Below are 14,990 nucleotides of genomic sequence, written 5' to 3' on the forward strand. Positions count from 1 at the left end.
TCAGTCACTCAGCGAGCGAGCGAGTGACTGAACGTGCACTAAGTGAGCACGCATGAGAGTGATAAATGATTCTGTGACGGCCTAGAGTTTCACCATTCTCCTGGCAAGCCAACCTATGTTCCATATAACTACAGGTGACCCTGCACCATGTTCTCGGCTTACCTAGAGGTAAAACAAGCTCTGTCGAAATACACCTCTTAGCACAGGATCAAAACGACCCTTTGTTGCTTGCGAAGGACTGCCCAGGCTGGTCTGCTGAAACCTGTTGAGGTAGCGAAAAGAGCATCAGCTTTTCTGCTTTTTCATAATGCGGGTTCTCGATCATTGAGCAATGCTTGTTGAAACGAGTCGCCGCTAGACCAATTCAGGGCAAATCGGGTTAAGTTCTGTTTTTCCATCGAAACTCCACACCCGTACTCCTTTGTGTAAACAGATTTGCAAGCGTTGCTTCCCCTGTTGCCAAACCTCTCTTAGCAGTACGGGACAGATTTTCTGCTTATCTAATACAAGTCATGGTCGGCAGCATTGCGAAACTGGCGGCTGCGATATCAAAAAACAAGTCCGCACATAAAGGACAAGAAATCAATAGAAATCAAAATCAATCAATTTTCATCTACTGTTATTGCGGTGCGTTTACTATAAGACATCAGAACAATTCGGCTTTGCAGCACTTTCTCCAAACGATTTGGAGAGTAGCAACCTCTCAGATTGTAAAGGTCTCAGCGCAGGAAAAGCTTCAAGCAATCCTGTTAAACCTATTAGGGTTATCTTAAGGTTCTCAAGTTACACGCCAGGCTGATCCACAGAGCGCGAGAAAGGATTTGGGTCACTGGAAAACATGGACCACTTTAATGAGGTCTTTATGTTTGTGCCTTTCCTGAAGGGGTATTTTAAATTAATTGCGCAATGTTCACAAATTGTTTGAGCATAGCAATGAAGCACTAAACATTTAACTATCTACACTTTCATTCTATGATCACAATTTATTTTTTAGCATTTCCTTCGGCTGTTACTGTTTTCTGACTTCCTTTGACGCCACGATCTTGGTTTCAAACATGTTACTAACAATTCTCACGACATGGACGTCACGCTGAGGCGCCGCCGTGATATATTCTAAGAAGGATGGGCAGCGCGGAAGCATTTTTTCGCTTCTTTACGAGTGCTTCTTCGGCAGATTAAAAAATTGTTCTCATAGTCTTTCTCTAAAAATATTGGCGGTTTTCATGACAGACGCTATACACTGCGGCCGCGCCACGATCCCGCCCAATGTTACTAGAACAAATTCTAGTTCTAGAACAAGTTTTTGTAACGTTGATCTCGTCTACGGAGAACCAGCCAGACAAATTCGCACTGCTTCACGCCGGTGCTGCAAGCACTTTCGAATGTCGTCCCCGGAACGTGGTGGCAAAAAGAAATCACTGCAGCACTTCTGCGTGCCTTTTTTTACGTCGTTGAGATAGAAAATACGGGAGAGATTATTTCAATGATTAAACACTGCTAGCATCCCGCAGAAGAGGCAGCTTTGGGTGCAGAAAGTGTGCATTAGCACGCCAGGCAAGCGTCGATGGTCGTGCTTTCGACGCATTTTCAAGGAGACTTATTTCTTCTAGGTAAGAACTCAGTGTAATTATAGCTTTCTTTGGTTTTGATTGACCGAATAGAGTGATAACAGCGGCTGGTAGCTGTAATTGCAGCCGCGATGCAACCGTAAAGCTCACATAATTGTGCCTCGCCGTAACCCACACTGCAATTAAAGCGCCAGCATTTTATTTTTCCTCTCCGCGTTTTATATATTATAATCGGTGTCTGCTCATTCTAAATACTCAGCTTTCATGGTCCGCAAAATTAAAACCTCAAAGCAAAGAGATCCTTGACTCGATGGTATTGAGTTTATGTAACAACGTCCAGACGTGAGCAGGCTTGTATCGGATCGCTCGAGGCGCCCTCTGCAGAGCGAACGCAGCGGCATTTTTAGAGCAGGCACTGCTTGTCACGGCCAGTGCTCGCGCTGAAGTGAAGCAGCATAGAAATAAAATCAGCGAACGAGCACAATGCCCTTAACGCTCACCTTGCGGGCTATGATTTGTTCCGCAGCGCAAAGCTCCAGTGCTCTAAACAGGTCTCCTCACGAATGTACGCACAAGGAAGTTGCTTGTTCGGCTGTAGTGATGGCCACGTGCGAATTCTATAGGAATACTCAGCGCTGGAGTTGTTGACATCGCTAGAGGAGTCTGGGAGGGGGGGGGGGGGGGGGGGGTTGCGACGACTATGCGTGGTTCCGCTTGAACGGAGTACGTTAGCACACACAGGTCGACGACCTCGAGTTTTTCAGCGGTTTGTGCTTTACACCGACTTATACGAAGTATTTACTATGCGCTCCCCTTCATTGAAAAATTGTGACTCAATCGTTCAATCGAGAAAACCTGCTTTATGCGCCGAGGCTGATTACAGACGGAATCCTCTTTATGGTTGCCGTCTTGACTCGACTGCGTCACCACCTATATTTGGTGAAAATCGCCAATAGGCTTAACGAGAGCTGTTTTAAACTCGAAAATCTCAACTTTTTCACTTTTTTCTCGCCGATTTTTCCACGATTATAAATAAGCTACGCCATAACAGCCGCACTATTCCGCTTTTGACCACAGTGTCGCAAGCTCAAGAGGGATTTTTTTGAACGAACTAACTTAGATCGCCGTTAATCAAGTTGCCGCCGAAAATTAAAACTAGAAAAAGCGAACACTCAGCATGAACTCAAACATTAAATAATGTACGTAATCACCTAAAAATCTAGAACTCGGCTAGCGCCCCATTTCCAAATAATCGCGCAGATTCCACAGCTTTCCGGCGCGTCGTTATTCAAAGACAGGCCATGAATTTTAGTTATATGGTGTCTCGATTGCAATAAATTCTGAAGATTACGGGAAAAACCTCCAAAGCAACCCAAGCGCACGTCGGCAAGGTCAAAACTCTTGACACAGTCAGAGGTCGTCGCCTTGCTGGAACTTTTGCGGCGTTCTCCCGGTAAGACTTGTAAAGTAGGCATATAATCAGGATCCGGCCTATAGTGCGTAGACTGGAGAGATCTGGGGTGCCTTTAGCACTTCAATCAGGTACCTTATCAAAGAATGAATAGTGGTGACCTGTTTTCGCGGACTCAATATTTACAATATAGAGCAATTAAAACAAAACTGGCATATTGCTGTTTGCGAACTATGCCAGTTTCTTCTTTTTTTCTAAAAGTGACTGCCTTGAGCCTTGTGTGTGTTACAAATCATCTGATTTTCTTTCTTTTTTTCCTCTTTAAAGCGTTTTCTACGATGGTCATTGAAAAGGGGTGTGAATCTCAAGTTTCTCGATATCGTAACGGTGTCACTCATTTCAATACGCCTATTCGAAACTTCATGTGGCGTAGCTCCGTGATACGGTCAGAGGGAAACACGTAAACGTCATTCGTTTATCCACTGGGTCCAATGTAATGTTACGTTACGTTATTTTATCTTATGTATTTTATCTTAGGTTATGTTATACTATGTTATGTTATGTTGGATTTAACGTCCATGGTTGCACAAGACCCATGAATGCGCCATAGTAGAGGTATCTGGATTATTTTAGATCAACTGAGTTCCTTTCATGTGCACTTCCATCGCACAGCACACGAATATTCGCATTCCACTGGTTTCTAATTTACACTTCTGTTAAATATGCTTTGAAAGGCAAAAATGTTCAAAAACTCATGCACGCAAAAGAAACACGCAAACATACACACAGAGAACACGAAGACATGTAGGCGGATACTAACCTGGCCACTGTTCTTGCAAACACACAAAAAATCATTTTCGTGTGAACGAATGCAGCAGTCGCGTTGAACCTTTAACATTCTGCACACAAAGAAATCGCCCTTGCTGTTCGCAACGCGATCTCAACAGGATAAAACTAGCTGCCGCAGACGAGCGAAAAGTGCGGTCCGCCAAAAAGCCGGATGCTGGATTCAAGTGCCTTCGTAGCGCGAGCTCCTTAATCGAGCCAGCGAGGCTTCTAGGAGGCGCGACGTGGATGTACGGGACGGGGGGATGAGGCAGTTTCAGGGAAATGGCACTCGGCTCACCGAGCAGGAATTCCAAGCACCGCGGACGGGATGAAAAAAAAAGTGGAAAAAAACTTTCGCGTAACTCCCAAGAAGGATGCACACGCAGCTGCCGATCACTTGATATGTTTATGAAGGCAAAGAAGAACCACGCCTTGGCAACGCTACCAGAAGGAGCAGGGAGGAGATAGAGGCGAATGACGGGGGGGAGTAAAAACAAACAAGGAAACAAACAGAAACGTTGCAAGGCTCCGGCCATGCGTCTCGGCGGAGCAACGAAGATTGCTGTTTCGGTCGTTGCGAAGCGAAGAGAAATTGCGACCCAAGCAGGGATGGATGTTGCAGTTTGTTCCTCTCCTCTCCCTCCTCTTTCCCCTTGTTCTCTCGGCGACTCTTGAGGCGTCTTGGTTATGACTCGGCGCGGCCGCGTGTATTGATTTCACGAGTTTTTACCACTACCTATCTTTTTTTTTTGCACCTTTGTCACTTTTGCCTCGAAGTGGCGTATCTCCTCTCTTGCCTTTTGGGTTTGAGCCCCGAGAATCGATCCCCGGGATAAACTGGTTGTGTCTTGAAATTGAGTTTCCCGCTCGCCGTGGTGGGATGATGAAAAACTTCTCAAGACTCGCGGGTCAAGTTTGTTGTTGACTTTATAATCTCGCTTCGTGGCGGCGTTCCTGAGGGTTTAAGATGTGTAGCGAGCGCAATTTTGTGCGCGCTCTCTGACTTGCACTGCTCAAAACAAAGGCTATAGAACAAGCCTGATTTTTGCCACCTAAAGATGGCGACGGTGTAGCAAGATATGGCTGAGCGGGCACACTGGAGATGGGTAGACACTTATGAACAACAAGATTGGCTTTACGCAAATTTCGTGTTATCCGCTGCTATTCTGGACACTCCTTCAGTGCCGGCATGGGGTCCCACTACCAAAAAACTGCCGCTTAAATTTCAAACAGCTGCAGCTGATATTATGAAACGGCGGATCACAGAGCGTCTCACAATACAAAACTGGAGATCACTCTCCATTGACTGTAACCTAAATACGCTGCCACAGAGAAGCTGGAAGTGAAAGCAGCTCGCGTAGCGCGCAGCAGTTTGGCGGTGTAAAACGTTTCGGGAGCGAGTGCTGCGCGCCAACGGCTAAAACTGAAAAGTGAAGGGTGCAATTATTGAGTAAGATTGTTGCTTGCGCAGGCACGCTCAGACGTGCCACAGAGTGCGTAGAAATGAGGGACAGAGAAAGACGAACGATAAAACTGAAGTACTTTTTTTCTTCTGCCCTATATGTATAATTCAAGATCACTTCAAAGCTTCAATTCCCAAAACCCCAAAACAATAACTAAAATAACTCAACGTTAAAGGCGCTCAAAGAAGGCGTGCTTCTTTGGCACCTTCTCTCCAATCATCTTACTTCGTCTGTAATCTTGGGTCATTGTTCCTTTGGTGCACTTGCACATAGCCCATTGGTTTTTTTTATTCCTTTTTTTGAGAAAGTCTAGCTATGTTTCTCGAGAGTTCGCAGAGTTTCTAAGCACTTCTGCTCTTTTTGTAAAGCTCAAGAAAAAGCGAAAGTTTCTAAGCACAAGCATGTCTGTAAGAACGTCGCCGAAGCACGTGATAGGCAGGTCAGCAGCCGAGGCATGCTGACAGAGAAGGAAAAGTCAACTAAGTGCCCAATCACATGGCGTGCTGCACTCTTCGCTACTCCGGCGCCACCACCCTTCGATCGTCCATTTTTGTGCATTTTAAGGCAAGTTTATTAAACATGTGTCCACCAGTCAGGCAAGCGCGCCAGTCTGAGGTCGACCCACTGTCTGCTGATATAGCCCTAGGGGAAAAATTATTGTCTAACCTAGGCAACAACTTAATTAAGTCTTTCGGCAACATCCTTGATGTTCCCGTATTTTCTCCTTCTTCTTGTCTTCGTTCTCTTTATTTCTTTCTATTACTCTTCATAATTCTCACCTTCTTCTACCTCTCTCCCTTGGCTTGGCATCTGCCTTCTTCGCATATTCTTACTTGCTTTCTCTTCTTGTCCGTCTTTCTTTTCTTCTTTCTGTTCATTTCTCTCTCGGATTGGCTTCGCTCCGTCTTTCTTCTTCTTTTTCCTTTTCTTATATGGACACTCCTTGCTTCTGATTCGTCTTTCTATTCGTCTTCTCTTTCTCACATTCTCTCTTGGCTTGCCTTGGCTTGGCACCGGTCCACTTGATCACCGGCTAAGCCAAGCCCAGCCCTGCCAAACCAAACCACGTCTTCTCTCGACTTCTCTCTCTCTTGGCTTGACTCTTCGCCTGTCTTTGCCTGCGTATTTATACGAAACCAACTACTACGGGCTTGCCACTCAACACAGAGCTCCAATAAACGACTCTCAAAGTAAAAAAGAATCTGCGGTGCCAGGCTATGGTTATTACAGACAAAAACGGCATATGTAACGATAAGAAATGTATATATGTCAGCCGGACAAATGTGTATGTGATATGCTACACCACACACTATGAGAAATCGGACAGAAAGGAAAAAAAGGCGGAGTGTAGGTTGGCGGCGAAATGTCACAGTCAGATGACCTCCATGGAGTGTCCTGTGATTATGATTATAGATTTTTATGGCGCAAGAGCATCTATGGCCAAAGAGAGCCATGGCGCAAAGTATTTTCGATTACTCAAAGTGAGGTCAAAGACCCATTTCCCAAGCATTTCACCCCTCATACGCGAGCCCCAAGCCAGGGGAAAGCTTGTACCCGCTGTATCACCGGTCGGCATCCAGCGACACTGGGGATCGAACCCCGCACCTTGTGCATGCGAGGCGCATATGCTGAACCACTCGGCCCCCGCTGCGGTCGGAGTGTCCTGTAGGGTCCGGATGTTCACACAAACAAAGGTTCGGATTCGGACCCACGCATCTCGTGTAGTCTAAAGAGGGTAATACACGTACTATTGCATGTGAACATCACGTAAATCACATCACCAGCATCAGGCGACGTTCCTGTCTATGCACATGCGCTTATCAGTCTCTCTGTGTACACATACTGAAGCACTACATTGAAATGCCTGGGAAATGGGTCTCTGACCCCACCTTGAGAAAAAAAAATACCTTGTGACATGGCGCTCTTTGGCCATAGCTGCCCTTGCGCCATAAAAATCCATAATCATCAGCACTACATTGTTCATTTAGGTACGAACACGACATTTTTTTTGGCATGCACATCGGCGGATGGCGACATGCAGTATGACAGCTGCAATCGAGCGCAATGAGATCCGTAGGGAATGGAGTCATTGCACCATCCGACCTCTTGCTTTTTCAATCACATCTAGCCGCCGTCACTTGTACGGAAGACGCTCTGAAAAGTCCCATACCGACAGACTTCAGCGTCGAGCTGCGCAGGTTCCGAAGGAAAACGAGCTGCCTTAGGACCATTTCTTTGTGTGGGCAACACCCTTCGGAAAAGGTCCTTCATTACGGCAACTCTTTCTCTCTCCTTCCTTCTCCTTCAGTCTTTAATTGCCGGCGTGCTTCTGATGTCCGTTCTGGTTTGTTCTTCAACGAGCATTCGACTCTTCAAACAAACTTTGTTTCAAACAAAGCTCATCAGTAGACCATCTCGGTTTTCGGGCCGGCTATCTCAAACACACGTGGCTTCGTGGTTTTTCTCGTAACAGAGTGATAGAGAGTAATTTAAGGGATCAGTTCGCAGGTTGAACAAATAAACGTCAGCATGCTATTCATTCTGTCAATACTGCGCCAGTAATATTTTTTGAGCTCGATGTGTTTTCCTTACGACCCTGGGCAAGAAACACACGTGGACGCCCCATTTATTGCCAGCCGAGCCGCACATCGTGATTGTCTCTATCAAGCTGCCACATTGGCTTTCTCGTTCCGTATTGCCGACTAGCCCAAGCTTTGTTCTGTGTTTTTTTTTGTTGTTGATGTTGTTTTTGCTTTGCGGACAAAACCACGCGGTTCCGATTTCAATCCTGTCGTCGGACCACTCGCCAAGGTCGATAACGTTAAGCGAAGAGCTTCCAGAAGGCGAAGTTGTCGAGCCTTTGGGCAATCAGCAATATTGGCTGGCGACGTGCGCTGGTCTGTGCGCTACTGATGCTGAACAAACAGTGAACGCTTGCTTGGCGGCCTATTGCTTTCCCGCTCCTGAGGACAGAGGAAGGCGAGAGCAAAAACGTAAATAAAGGAAGCAGGCTGTACGAGCAGCAGTCATCGAAGGCCATCGCCGCGGCCTGGACTCGAAATGAGCCGAGCCCGTCTCGTTCCAGCCGGAGGCCGTGTATTTACGATCCGTCACCGCGTTTAGCGACGGCAGTCGGGGATGATTTTGTGTGCTCCTATTCCTTGTGTTTCTTTGGTCTCTGGCCTTGTCCTCCTCAGAGGGCGCCACCAGACGTCAGATGGCGCAGCAGACGACGGCTCGGAGATTTCGGCTGGCAAAGACGACTGCGGAGAGCTCGGCGAAGAGCTGAGCTCCCGAACTCAGCCGTCTCAGTCGTCCGCAATTACCTGTGGTAACGCTGTTGCGTTACACTCAGTGACATATAAATGGCTCGGGGAACGTGTAAACATGTAGACCTTTTAGAGAGCCCAGCTGGAAGAGACAGCAGCATGATACCAACGATCTTTCTACCTCGGTGCGTAGATCGTTTCAGTTGACTCTTTGTGCGAACTATGAGGCATTATAGCGAACAATTTGACAATATATCCTCTTCCGACCTGAACAAAAGTGCGGTTTGGTAGAGTTAATAAAAAATATAATACTAAAGGCTGAGCATACATATAGAACACACACAAAACAATTGCAGCCATAGATCGAATTGTTCTTTCTCTAGGACCTTTCTCCATGTTCTGCGCTACTGGCCACTACGCTTTCAGAAACATCCGGCAATCATCTTATGGCACATATTTCGTAAAGTACGTAAGCTACAAAAGGCGACGTATTTAAATGGTATGTAGTGTTAAATGTCCTGAATCAACACACGGGATGTAAAGGACACCGTAGCTTAGGGCTCCGGATTAATTTCTGGCAGTTGAGCAGCTTTAACGAGCGTTGACATCATACAAAAGACCTGCGATTCTGCATATTGCATAGCAGCGTTGTTTTGATGCGTATATTTGCAGAAAACGATGAATTTTTGAGCTCAAAAGAATAGGCATGATTTTACGCTAATTTAGCAAAAAGAGAAGCGTGGAAAAGACTGGAGCAACCTAGCCTCGTCTCTTTTTCCTCTGTAGCAGTCACGCTAGCGCTAGCGAATGACTATATGGCTTGCTTTAAAGGATGGCTCTTCGGACTAAAGCGAATAGCGAAAGGTAGAGGAGAGGGTGAGGGGAGGGTGGGAGAAAGTGGTCTGGTGTGGTTAAAGGCGGTAAATGCCTCTTTATCCAACCAAGAATTTTGTCCAAATTTCTTCGCTATACCACTGACCTCGCCTATCATTGACTCGAGCTATTACGCGTTGCAAGCTGCTAGCTTGACTGCCTGTTTTCAGTAAACAACTATCGTTGCGGTCTCTAGTGCTGGTGCTGTGCACCAGACTGTTTTGATGAGCGCACAGTGAAGAGGATGAAAATCTTCTAATGGTGGCCGCATAGCATTCGTCAGCCCTGAAGACATGCCAGGCACTGCTCTCTTTCCTGAAAAGGTCGTGCAGACAAATAGGTTACAATTTTACGCAGCGGTTCTTATTTGACATCCTTCGTTTTATAACTCACCTCTCCCGTTTTTTTTTTCTGCGCGTATAAAATATCTCTTTCCGCTCAGGGTAAAGATCCGAAACATTTATCCGGTTATCTTGTCCACCCTTTCTTCTCCACTTTCTTTCTTTCTTTCCATATTCCATTCTTTCTTCCTTTCTTTCTTTCTTTCTTTCTTTCTTTTTCTATCATTTTTCTTTCCTTTTCTTTATTCCTATCTCTCAATAATTCTTCCTTTCTTCCTTTCAACTATTATTTCCTTCCTTCTTTCTTTGTTTCTTTCCTTCCCTCTTTATTCCCTTCATTCCTTGTTTCTTCCTTTTCTTTCTTCACCTCTTCCTATTTTCATTTCCTTTTCCCTTCTTTCTTTTTCTCTTCCTTCCTTCTTTCTTTCCTTCTTCCTTCGCTTCGCTCCTTCTTTCTTCCTTCATTTCCTTCTTCCCCTCTTTCTTTCTTTCGTCTTTTGTCTCTGGCCACACTGCCGCAAAATCGCGCGTCCATGGCCATAACTTTCTCGCCGACTCAGCCTGGTAGTCCATGCAAGCAATAAGCGCAAGCGCCACTCCGTTCGACGAGGCCGTGCGGAAAGCCTCCATCCACTCCAGGCCCGCACCGCCGCGGTATCGCGTACTCCTCCACGGCAACGAAAACACCGGCAGTGCGCCAAACTTCATTTCCCTCGCGCCGTCACGTGGCAGCTGCAGCTGCGCCGGCATACGGAGAAGGGGGGAAGCGTGCAGCCATGGCTACACAAGCAGTCCGCCGCCCTGCAATCACGCTGGAAACTATGTTTCGCCCAGGCGCGTTGAGGCACGAAAGAGCCACTGCATGCAGCAGCGGGAAAGGAAGCGGGCCACCGAAGCTGGAGGAGGAGGCGGTCGGGTTTCATTAGAAGGGGCTTAATTGACGCCTGCCTATTTTGGTCTCCGACGGTGCCTCGGTGGCCGCCACCGCGGCTGCAGCTTTTAGTCGCGCTGCGCCGATCCGTAGTGTCCGAGATGCACTGGCCACGACTCTCGACGTGGGACCGCTTGTCTGTACCTCTACTGTCGGAGCAATTTCGCCGCTTCCATGACCGCTGCGCTGTGCATCTACCAGAGTGAAAACCAGGGGGATGATGCACTCACCGAGAGGCGAAGAACGAAGAATGGGAAAATATAGAACTTGTTTTGCTGCCTATGTGTGCTGCATAAGGAAGAGAAGCCCTTTTTTTGAAATACTTAATTTGGCGCCTCTACCTCCAGCACCTGCAAGCTGGGAATGCGTCGACGCTGACTTTAAGTTGACTAACGACCACCACTTATACTTGTATGAAGCAAAAAACGAGACGACAGTAAAACAAAGTACAGCCCTCACTTTCTTCATTTTTTACGCCAACCTTGTTCGACATGAATGAGGACTTTAAGCAGAAGGCAGGTCTGGTGACGACACTCCAGACTAGCAACGAAGTAAAGGTGTTAGTTTCGGAGCAGTCATTGCCTAGAACTAAGCATGTGCAATAAACGGTTTTCAGTGGCGCTCTCGGAAAACGTTATATCTCTCTGTCATGGCTGCAAGGAAAGAGACTACTCAGAACGCCCCAATAAAATCATTTGCAAGGCTAAATTTATGTTATGCTCGACGCCTTATTTCTGAGTCCTCGCCTGGATGTGTGCACTAGTGGCCGTGGCGGTCTGATCCTGAGCTCTACTGTGCTGCCTCTCTTCCGACCGGCGGTATTCCCATTGTACGGGAAGAAAAATACAAAGGAATTACTCCACGTACATTTCCGCAAATCTCAAATAATCACACGCTGCTGAGATTCGTCTTTAGCGCTCTCGTGTAACAATAAAGAAACAAGGAATGGCGACCAAACGTTGTTAAGAAAAAGCAAGACTTTTCCGCAGAGGAGTACAGCTCCCCCTTTCTCAATTGCACATAAGAAGACATATTTGCTAACTGTTTTAATGTGCCTCCCTTTCCCTTCCTTCCAATGAAGGAAAAATGAAGGAGGTCATAATTAAACGAGTTAATATTGGCCACAGAGGTTCATTAACACAAACATATGAGCGGGCGCCGCTTGATCATCCAGTAACACCAAGGTGAATGCAAGTGAACACGTTTACTAGCTTCTGGCACAACTAGTTTTGCGTTACATTTCATGCTGTTGCTCCGCTGTGCGGACACTTTAGATGAATTTTGGATCAAATTTGACCTTTTGGGGCAGAGCTTTCTGATGTACAGATCTTTTCTAAGTACTTGTTTAATTACATATAATGCCCAAATATATACATTCGGCAAAAGAGAGGATTGTTGGGCCAGTTGGTTCATGATTGAAGACTGAAAATGGCGCGAAAAACGGGTCAAGAAGAGAGAGGCATCACACACGGCACCGAACTAACAAATGAGTGTATTTCATGCGAAAGCGCAATAAATACAGGAAGTACACATAAAAACTAAAAGAACACCATGATATAAGATTGATACTATTGCAGGTCAATATCTAAAAAGGCTATCTCTTTACTCGATAAGCGAAGAGACGGCACGCTCAAGCACTTGTCACCACTCGTGTGGAGGACGAAAGCTTCGTAATAATAATAATATTAATAATATTAATAATAATAATAATAATAATAATAATAATAATAATAATAATAATAATAATAATAATAATAATAATAATAATAATAATAATAATAATAATAATAATTGGTTTTGGGGGAAAGGAAATGGCGCAGTATGTATCTCATATTTTGTTGGACACCTGAACCACGCCGTAAGGGAAGGGACAAAGGAGGGAGTGAAAGAGGAAAGGAAGAGAGACGTGCCGTAGTGAAGGGCTCCGGAATAATTTCGACCACCTGGGGATCTTTAACGTGCACTGACATCGCACAGCACACGAGCGCCTTAGCGTTTTGCCTGCATAAAAACGCAGCCGCCATGGTCGGGTTCGAACCCGGGAACTCCGCATCAGTACAGTTCTCGTTTTTGTTGGTCAAGTTCGGTCAAGACAGCGGCCATCCCTTATGTCCATGGCAGCCATCGGCTAAAAAAGATTGCGGGACGAGGCGGCTTGCGTGTAGTGTTTTCGGCGCCCAACAAATTGCGCAGGTTGTGCAGGAAAGTAAACGGGGCAGAGGAAAAGCGAGAATCCTGTAGCACTAAGCACGTGACGCAATATGTTGACTGGCAAAGCAATGTGATCTATGAAATCCCTCTGTCATGCGGTGCCACTTATGTTGGCCAGACTGGCCGCTGCTTAAATGACAGAATAAGAGAGCACGCTAATGATGTCAGAGTAGGCAGAGGGATCACACTCGCCAAGCATGTGACAACATGCAAATGCACTCCCCAGTTCAACAAAATCAAGGTGTTGCGCACGTACGCAAGCCAACAAAAACGAGAACTGTGCGAAGCTTTCGTCATCCACACGAGAGGTGACAAGTGCTTGAGCGTGCCGTCTCTTCGCATATCGAGAAAAGAGAGAGCCTTTTTAGATATTGACCTGCAATAGTATCGATCTTATATTACAGTGTTCTTTTAGTTTTTATGTGTCTTTCCTGTATTTATTGCGCTTTCGCATGAAGTACACTCAGTTGTAAGTTCGGTGCTGTGTGTGTTGCTTCTCTCTTCTTGTCCAGTTTTTCGTGCCATTTTCAGACTTGAATACATTCGGCAATTGCGAGTATTCACAATTCGGCTCAGGAAAAAATAAACATGGTGCCACTTGGAATAGCACTGCTTTCTTTCTTCTCTTTATCACGTTATTTGTTGCCTCAGAACATGTTTGTCGTGTGTCTATTCAAAGACACAAAGCTGACGGAAAGGCTGCAAGAAGATAACAACAGCGATTTGTGTCAAGGAGATAAGAAGGTGGACATCGGCCACTGTCTAATTTGGGCACAAGAAATACGCAGGCATTCCCTTCGTTTAACTGGAATAAATTCTCTGCACATGCAGGGCGAAGTAGGACTCACTGTTTTTGACAGTCCTCGTTTGAGAGCTTCCCTCAAGAGCGACAACTAGAGTGGTAAAAGAGATCTTTAAAAAAATTCCGAAAACACAACTTATTGGCGGTAACTTGTACTCTGAGTGCCTTCGAGACGAGCTAGATATTTTTGTATTTGCACTTAACGTGACATATTTTAAGATGAACTTTAAAAGGTTCCTGCTCACTGCGTTCCAAGGTAACGTCAGTATTGTAATGAAATTTGTGATGGCCGGTTAAAAGCTTTATTTTGTTCCATTTAGCTTTTTCGAACTAAGACTTGTGTGGGCTTGCAACAAGTGGCGGCAACTGCTTCTCTTTTTTTAGGTGAAAGAGCAAGGCGATATTAGTGCGGCTGCGCAAAAATGGAGCCCCAGCGAACTGAGAAATATTTATAATTGAATTAATGACGATGAATTTTTATGGCGCAATGGCATCTGTGACCAAAGAGCGCCATGGCACAAGGCTTTTGTTTTTCTCAATGTGGGTCAAAGACCCATTTCCCAAGCATTTCACCCTAAAGAAGCCGAGAACCAAGAAGGAGAGAGCTTGTACTCATTGCATCACCGGGGAGTACCTGGTGGCACTGAGGATCGAACCTCATACCTCCCGCATGCGAGGTGTATGCTGAAACGACTAGGCCACCGCTGCAGTCAGAAAAAAAAGTTTGTAATTAAACACTACTCAAATATCCAGTGAAAACAATTAACATAAAGCAAGTTCGTTTGCTCGTTCCTTATTGTGCAAAGTATCGTTGTTGTTTTTTTAATACGAAGCAATGTGCAGAAATTGATACAAGTAAAAAAAATTTTCTTTACCTTTTTCAATCGTGAAACATTGCTTCCAGTCTAAGTGGCAGCCAACCAGCGCTACACTATGATTGCAGAGGTTGCTTCGAAATTGGCGAGCCGGGAGGTGCTACAGTTTCCAGTTAGGTCGACTTTAATTTCCTCGACGGGCCAGGGGTTCTGCCACGAGCCCGCTGTCGAAGCTTGGTGCGCAAGGTAATTCGAAGGAAAGGAGCCGAGTTTCATTAGCGGGGTTAAGCCACAGCTCGACCGAGTGAAAGTTTGGTGTACCCGGTGGGGCTTGCTATAGCATCGCGCCTAATTCCAGTTGGCATTCCCTACACGCTGATTTCGAAAACTCGACGCTGCCACAACTCTGCAAGGCCCGTGCCCTAATGAAGCCACGTGGCATAGATACTCTAGCAGCGCCTTAGCGTATGCTTGCTTC

The 14,990-nt window shown here is 45.9% G+C and overlaps 1 protein-coding gene across 1 annotated transcript in view; it reads left to right on the forward strand.

Moving 5' to 3' along the window:
• The window catches only part of LOC144098490 (suppressor of lurcher protein 1-like), a 299,737-nt gene that overhangs the window by 108,460 nt on the left and 176,287 nt on the right, over nt 1-14,990 (forward strand). The window lies entirely within an intron of this gene.

This window comes from Amblyomma americanum, chromosome 7 (assembly GCF_052857255.1).
Source record: "Amblyomma americanum isolate KBUSLIRL-KWMA chromosome 7, ASM5285725v1, whole genome shotgun sequence".
NCBI classification, from domain to species: domain Eukaryota; kingdom Metazoa; phylum Arthropoda; class Arachnida; order Ixodida; family Ixodidae; genus Amblyomma; species Amblyomma americanum.